Source organism: Petaurus breviceps, unplaced genomic scaffold (genome assembly GCF_028583685.1).
Source record: "Petaurus breviceps papuanus isolate PSGF00001 unplaced genomic scaffold, PetGlider_PUasm1.0 174, whole genome shotgun sequence".
Taxonomy (NCBI): Eukaryota; Metazoa; Chordata; class Mammalia; order Diprotodontia; family Petauridae; genus Petaurus; species Petaurus breviceps.
Window position 1 is genome coordinate 35,521,712 of NW_027185761.1, and position 7,056 is coordinate 35,528,767.

Sequence of the window (7,056 nt, forward strand, 5' to 3'; positions counted from 1 at the left end):
GAAAGAAAGAAAGAAAGAAAGAAAGAAAGAAAGAAAGAAAGAAAGAAGTATTCATTTAAATAACTATAGCAGAAAAGGAGATCTGGGCCAGCTGATGGGACCCACATCTCCCAGAAAGGATTCTATGATGATATAAAAGAAATAAATTACTTCCTTCAATACTGTTTGGAATGACTGCTTTTTCTCCCCATCTTCTAAACACTCAAAACAGCCTCCTCAACAGGTTTTAAGAGGGGATTAGCAAGCCCCCTGTGTCACTCCTCTGGGGGAGGCCTTGTTCCCAATGACAGAGCAGCAAAATCGGCCCTGTGCTAATCATCTGATTCCTATTCTCCTTCCCTTGGGACTGACTGGGAGAGAGGCCCACACTGCCCAGGCCCATCAGCTCAGGGTTTTCTCAGCCCTTCTGGAAAGGCCTGTTGTCCTAAAATAGGCCATGAGGACATGAGTGTGAGTGTGTGTGTGTGTGTGTGAATTGTGGAGACTGTGTTAGTGCTGGTGGAGGAGGTAGGGCAGCTTCACAGAAGCCTTTGCTCCCTCCCTTCCCAAGATTCCCTGATTATGAAGGGCTAACATCCAACCAATGTCTTTCCTTGGGGAGATAGCTAAGTTTAAGTCAGAAAGCAGATAGTCAGAATGGAACCCTTGGCTTCCCCTTCCAAAGCTGAAACAGGCTGGAGGGGTGGGTAGACACCAAAAGTGAAGGGATGATGTGGAGAAGGCATACAGTGGGGGTGGGCCCACCTCCCCCCCACCCAGCAAGGCTCCTGGCTAAGTTACACGTCTAGCTTAAAACAAAACAAAGCACTACCTTCCCCTTTGGTGCCCAAGCCAAGGCTGGCAGCTTCAGGTTAGCTACTTTGTGAAATGGAAGCAGATCCCACACACACCCCTAGCCAACATGCTTCTTTCACCTGCCTGGCATGGTGGGGAGAAGAGGGAAGAAATGCATGCACCAAGCTGATGAGTTGTTAGAGCCCCTTAGCTAGAACTTTCTGGAAGGGTCTGTAATAGTAATGGAATTTAAAGATCCCCCTGTATTGGCTTGGTTTTCTGGTTGAGTATTGAAACCCAGAGCTTGTGAATCCTACTTGTGGGATGGACTTGTTGATGTGAAAACAGAGGGCTGAACTGGAAGGAGCTGGTGTTATGGATTTAGAGAGAGGCCCAAGCAGAGAGAGACAGAAGAACTTTTGGGAGCAGTACCATGGAGGCAGAGAGAGACAGAGAGAGACAGAGACAGAGAGAGACAGAGACAGAGACAGAGAGAGACAGAGACAGAGAGACAGAGACAGAGAGAGAGAGAGACAGAGACAGACAGAGACAGAGAATTTCTGAGGGCCAGTTAGAGCTATTCAGGACTTTTGAGAGCTGCCACCCAGAGCTGCCAAGGACTGAGGAGACATGTCTGTGATGCCAGTATTCTGCCTGTCTGTTTTGATGTTGTTTTGCCAGATTTGTCTGCTGGTAAAGGACAGGGCTTTTGTTACATATGTCTTGTGACATTGCTGTTGGTTCCGAAGCCCTGAAGAAGGATTTTCTTGTTGTATGTTTACAGAAATCCAGGAAGAGGGTCTTGCTGATGTTGTCAGCGGTCCTGAGACTGTTCTGCACACAGAGACTGAATTGATGAGGACACTGGCAAAGTATCTTGTGGCTTTGTTAAACTTTGTCTCCCTAGGAACAGAGATTGCTGAGAACTTGCCTCGGGTCAAGATGAAGAAAAGACCTCTCTGGGTATTAAATGCTGTGATGACATGTTAACCTTGTTGTAGCTCAGGGGTAGATGGCCTTTGTGCTCTCTACTGCCCCTTTTGAGAAGGTGCTTGGCATTCACTGATGATAATCGTAATTCAGTTGTGATATAGGAGTGGGAAACTTTGTACTTTTTTTGTGCTCTGTGACTGACCAAATTAATGTATTTTGTTTATGATTGGAAACTAATTTCCATTTGAAAAGAGAGACTTTGTGATTGACTAAATGAATGTACTTTCCAGGAGTGGAGTAGTGCTTGGAAGTTATTGAATCACACTTGGTAAATGCTGTATTTTGATTTTCTCTGTTCTGTGAATGTTTTGCCTTAATTTGTCACTCAATAAAATAGAGTTACTATGCTCTTACTCCTAACCTTGGAATTTGCCTCTGCTTGGCATTAGAGGGTCGCGCCCCAGAGCTGGTCTGGGTAGTGCAGAAACTTTAGGGTTTGGATCCCAGGGGGATTTCTTTGCTTCTATCATCCCCTTGATGCACCCCAGGGTGCCCAGAAGAGTGAAGGACAAGGGCCAAGAAAGAGAACAGGAGGAGTTAGAGTGATTGTGGATTGCAAGCCTGTTGGCTTTGAGGTACCTGGGTTTCCCCCCAGTGCCTAGGAGCATAATCCTTGCACCCCAGCTCCAGGATCTCTCCATCCCCAGCCCCCAGGGAGGAGCCAAGTTCCCAAGTGAGAAGTTGGTAGCTCCAGGTAAGTCTGTCCCACAGGGAGGCAGTTAAATGCTGATCCAAGGGGTGAGGAAGTTGAGATGGGAGAATCAGAATGAGGGCACCCACAGCCCCTGAGGGCTCAGGGTTCCCACTATGATTGCATTTTGCTTCAGTGGGGTCTATGCTACCCTCCAACCCTGAGGAAATAAAGGAAATATCCTGGATCAATTGTTGTTATGTTCCAAGAGAGCTGTGGAAGGGCTCCTACTTGACCTCTTGGTCAAAGCTACCCACAAGCACAAGAGGCCAGTGTGCCATCTTTCCCTAAACAATCTGATTACATCTTAGAAACAGCCTTGGTGTGATACCTCTCTTTTCCTCTCCAAAGAGGCCAGAGAAGGGCTGGCCACAATATGATGACAGTGAAAGGGAGAAATTTACTTTCCCAAGCACTCATGGTTGGGTGGGCTATGAAGGGCCCCCAGGCTTCTTCCTCCCTGGATAGCATGGGTCTCCTGAAATAGGGACACTGCTTTCTTCATCTGGGGGAATTAACTCAATGAATTCTGTTCATCTCCAGTCTCTGGTGTGTCTTAAATATTGCCCATTGTGGCTTCTACCATAGCGATTGTTTAAACCAACTGGTTTGCCTTAAATTTAAAATAATAATAATAATAATGTAGGAGGGGAACGTAGCCACTGGCTTGACTCTGAAGGTCACTGGCCTCTGCCAGAGCCCCTGGGTCACAGCAATCATTGGTCCCAGGCACTAGACTCACCCATGAGTCCTTAATGATTGGTTTGGAGAACAAAAGCCTCCATTCCATCACCATGTAATTGGGGCCAGAAGCCGGCCTTTCTCCAGACTTCTTATAATTGGGGAGAGGGAAGACAGATGCTCCTGACTAGTTTCAGAGACTCCAAGGGGAATCTTTCATGATTGACTGGGGAACTGCAACACTCCTGGAACAAAGCAGGTGCCTCATAAGAGGCCTCCAGGCTTCAGCTAGAGGGAGAACAATGGGTCTCTTGTGCCTCTGGCCACAGCAGCAGAAAGGTACAAATTGGGTGGACAGTCTCAGTTGCCCCATAGAACTCAATCTTGGTGGCCTTGGACAGCATGTCAATGATGTGGGCTTCGTGTACCCTGTCTTCTGAAACTCCCCGGCAAAGGGATTATTCTCCCTGCAATGGTGCCAATTGCCTCCACGGTCTGCCCCTAACCTGTAGACATTCACCTCAAAGCACATGTGTAAAGCAAAGAAGAGGGCCAGCATGCCAGTGGAGGGGTAGCACCCATGATGCTCTGTCTACCTGGCATGAATATACCTGAAGAAGGCAGGGTTGTGGGATCTGGACCTTTTCCTTGTCCATGCAGAGGAAGGACTTCACAGGAGCATAGGTGAATCAGCTGTCCTGTGGACAGGGCACTGGCAATCCATAGCAAGTCCAGGGCCTTGAAGGGGACCAGCACAAAGCTAACACATTAGCAGGCAGGTTCTCAGCACTCTCTGGGTAAATGAAGTGATGGGTAGTCCGGCTGCCAACATCTTGCTCAAAGCCCACTGTTGGAGCTTGGTTCATTCTCATGATAAAGTTGTGCTCATCTAGGACCCTCCCATAGCTACAGCCTCGAAGATTGCCTGAGTTTCCAACCAGAGCACAGCGCCTGCGCTGGCACTTGTTGCTGGAGGCGGTCAGGGTTTTCCCCTGGCACAATCTGCAAGAGCTTCTCTAGCACCTCATTGGTGGTGTGCAATTTGAATTGGGGCTGCAGCCTCATCCACCACACTGGATGTCTAGGGGAAGATTCATGTTTTCTTTGGTTCAGACCTGGGAAATGTTGCCATCGTAGTGACTGTCAAACCAGTCAGAGTCCCCAGTGTCCCCCATGCAGCAGTGGCTGGCACAGCTCTTACTCAGAAGACCCCCTTGTTGAGCGGCTGCAGGCCCACGTAGCTTGGCACCAGCTTCACCCAGTGCGTGCTGCCAAGACCTCCAGAGTCCAGGTAGGGCAGGGTGACCATGCTGTGGTGGGAATAGGTGAAGAGGAGAGACATGACGAATAGCAGCAGAAAGGCTTTGGAGAGGAACCAGGCCAGGGCAAGGGGGACCAGACCCCTTGCTAGGGCAGGGGTCAACAGGGTCCCTCCCTCACCGTCTGGCCCCAGAGCTGCCCACTTGGTCTGATACAGCAAAGGAAGATTATAGAGTACTGAGCCACAATAACGAAGGAGGAGGTCAACAGGGAAACCTGTTTTCTCCCTCAGAGGTGAGAAAAAGACAAATCAGGAAATCTTGGCTTCCTCTGCACCTGAGACTATGGAGGTTATATCCCAACCTGCCACTAGCTGGGCCACAGGGGCTATGCATCTTCAGCTCCCCCACAGAGGGGGAGCTCAGTTCCTTCTCACCCTCTAGTCCTTTGGGATTGCTGGGTACGAGCTCCAGGAAACCTCCTCTCTGGTGATTTGGAATAGTCCAGTCTGGGAAACCCCCAGAGCCCTGTGGTTCAAGTGCAGACTCTGAGGCTGTCCTCCCTCCCCTGCTGCAGGGGAGCTTGCTCTGTCCCCCTGGGGAAGCCAAGGATTCCAAACAAAATAGAAACCTTAACAAGCAGGACTGGGTGTGTGGAAAAGGGCACAAAGAGGCTTCAGAGAACTAGAGATGTGTCCCTGAGTTCACTTGATCCTGATCCCCTCTGGGCAAGGAGAGTGGAGGACCAGGCCCTGGATTCTTAGAGGACTGGAAAAAAAAAAAAAACAACCTCAGCAGGCTGATGAGGTTTCAAGGACACTCAGTGGAGGGTGACGACATTCCATGTTACCTCAAAGCTTGCCCTGTCCTCTTCCATCAGAGCCTCATTGCCTCTGAGTCTGCAAACACCTTGGCCCAGGCTGCCCAACTGACTGCAAAGGGCTCAGTCCAGAGACACCATTCCCCCATTACTGGCGAATGCACTAGCCACCCTTCTGGTCTCTCCTCTGTCTTCTTCCCAGCAGCGCTGGCTGGGGTTCAGCTGTCTCTCTGCCCATTCCTGCTCCCTGGGGTCTATGTCCTCAGCTGGAAGTACTTTCAGCAATCCCCTGGAAGCTGCAGCTGGTCAGATTCAGGTCTGGGTGACATCCTTGCAGCCTCACGCTGTGTCTTCCTCTTCATCCTCCTTTTCGGTGCAGTGCTGAGGGTGCTCGTGCTGATCTCCGTGCTTATGCTGGTGCAAGCAGTAGTCGTTACCAAACCCCTCCTCCCCTCCTCCCCGCCCCGAAGTGGCTGCAGCAGCAGCAGTGGTATCAGTGGCAGCCTCTAAATCACTATTGATTAGAGAAATGAAAATCAAAACAACTCTCATGTACCACATCACATGTATCATATGAACCAACATGACAAAACATAGTTACAAATGTTGGAAGTGTGGGAAAATCATAACACTAATGTATTGTTGGTGGAGTTGTGAACTGATCCAACCATTCTGGAGAACAATTTGGAACTATGTCAAAAGGTCTCTAAAACAGTGCATAATCTTTGACCCAGCAATACTGCTTCTAAGTCTGTATGCCAAAATGATGATAAAAGTATGAAAAGGACTCAGATGTACAAAAATATGTATAGCAGCTTTTTTGTGTGTGTTGGTGTTATGGGAATGGGAATCTGAAGATCTTCCCTGCCCTTTGATAGGCTTAAGTGACTCTGAGACCCTTCCTGATTTGAAAATATACTCTGCTCCCAAAAGGCTTAATATGGTCACACCGAGCCTGTGGCAGGAGGCTTGTTTTTCAGGAATGCTTGTTACTTTGTGATTGGGCAGTGAGTCAAGAGGGTTGTTACATTCTCTGAGTCAGGAAAGGGCTTTATATATAACCCGATGTGAGGTTTTGCTTTGGGGCTCACTTTGGGAATAGTTGTGTGATTTGGCCAGATGAGACTTTGGGCAGGCTTTGAGCCCCCCTCCCCCTTTGAAAACCCAGATGTTGGTGCTTCCTTCTCTGGTAACTAAGTATGGGTGTAATGGTCAGACAGGTGGAAGCCCTGTCTGCTGATCTATTTCTGTTATTTTGAGTTGCTTCTGTTTGTATTTTCTGAAGTTCAGGGTGCTGCATTTTTCCCCTGAACTAGGTAAATGATATATGTTTGATAAAAGTAAGATTGTTAACCGATTTTGAGTTGCCTTCCTTTAAAAAAGTGGATCTAGGAACCTGTGCTAGCAGCTATCCTGGGTATGCTAGGGTGCTTGCTGCTACAGTTGGCCAAAAATTGAAAATTGAGGGGATGCCATCAATTGGCAATGGCTGAACAAGTTGTGGTATATGAATGTAATGGAATAATATTGTGCAATAAGAAATAATGAGCAGGAAGACTTCAGAAAAACCTGGAAAGGCTTGAATGAACTGATGCTGAGTGAACAGAACCAGGAGAGCATTGTAAACAGTAAAAGCCACGTTGTTCAATGACTAATTTTTGTAGACTTAGCTCTTCTTAGCAATGCAAGGATATAAGACAACACCAAAAAGTTCATGATGGAAAATGCTGTTCATATCCAGAGAAAGAACTTTGAAGCTTGAATGAAGATTAAAACGTATTATCTGCTGGCTTGCTCGATCTCTCTCTCTCTCTCTCTCTCTCTCTCTCTCTCTCTCT

The 7,056-nt window shown here is 48.0% G+C and overlaps 1 protein-coding gene and 1 pseudogene across 1 annotated transcript in view; both read right to left on the reverse strand.

The window, feature by feature from the left end:
- Positions 1–7,056, reverse strand: part of CNTN6 (contactin 6) — a 517,724-nt gene that overhangs the window by 248,612 nt on the left and 262,056 nt on the right. The window lies entirely within an intron of this gene.
- Positions 3,424–5,770, reverse strand: LOC138158307 (CMP-N-acetylneuraminate-beta-galactosamide-alpha-2,3-sialyltransferase 2 pseudogene; annotated as a pseudogene).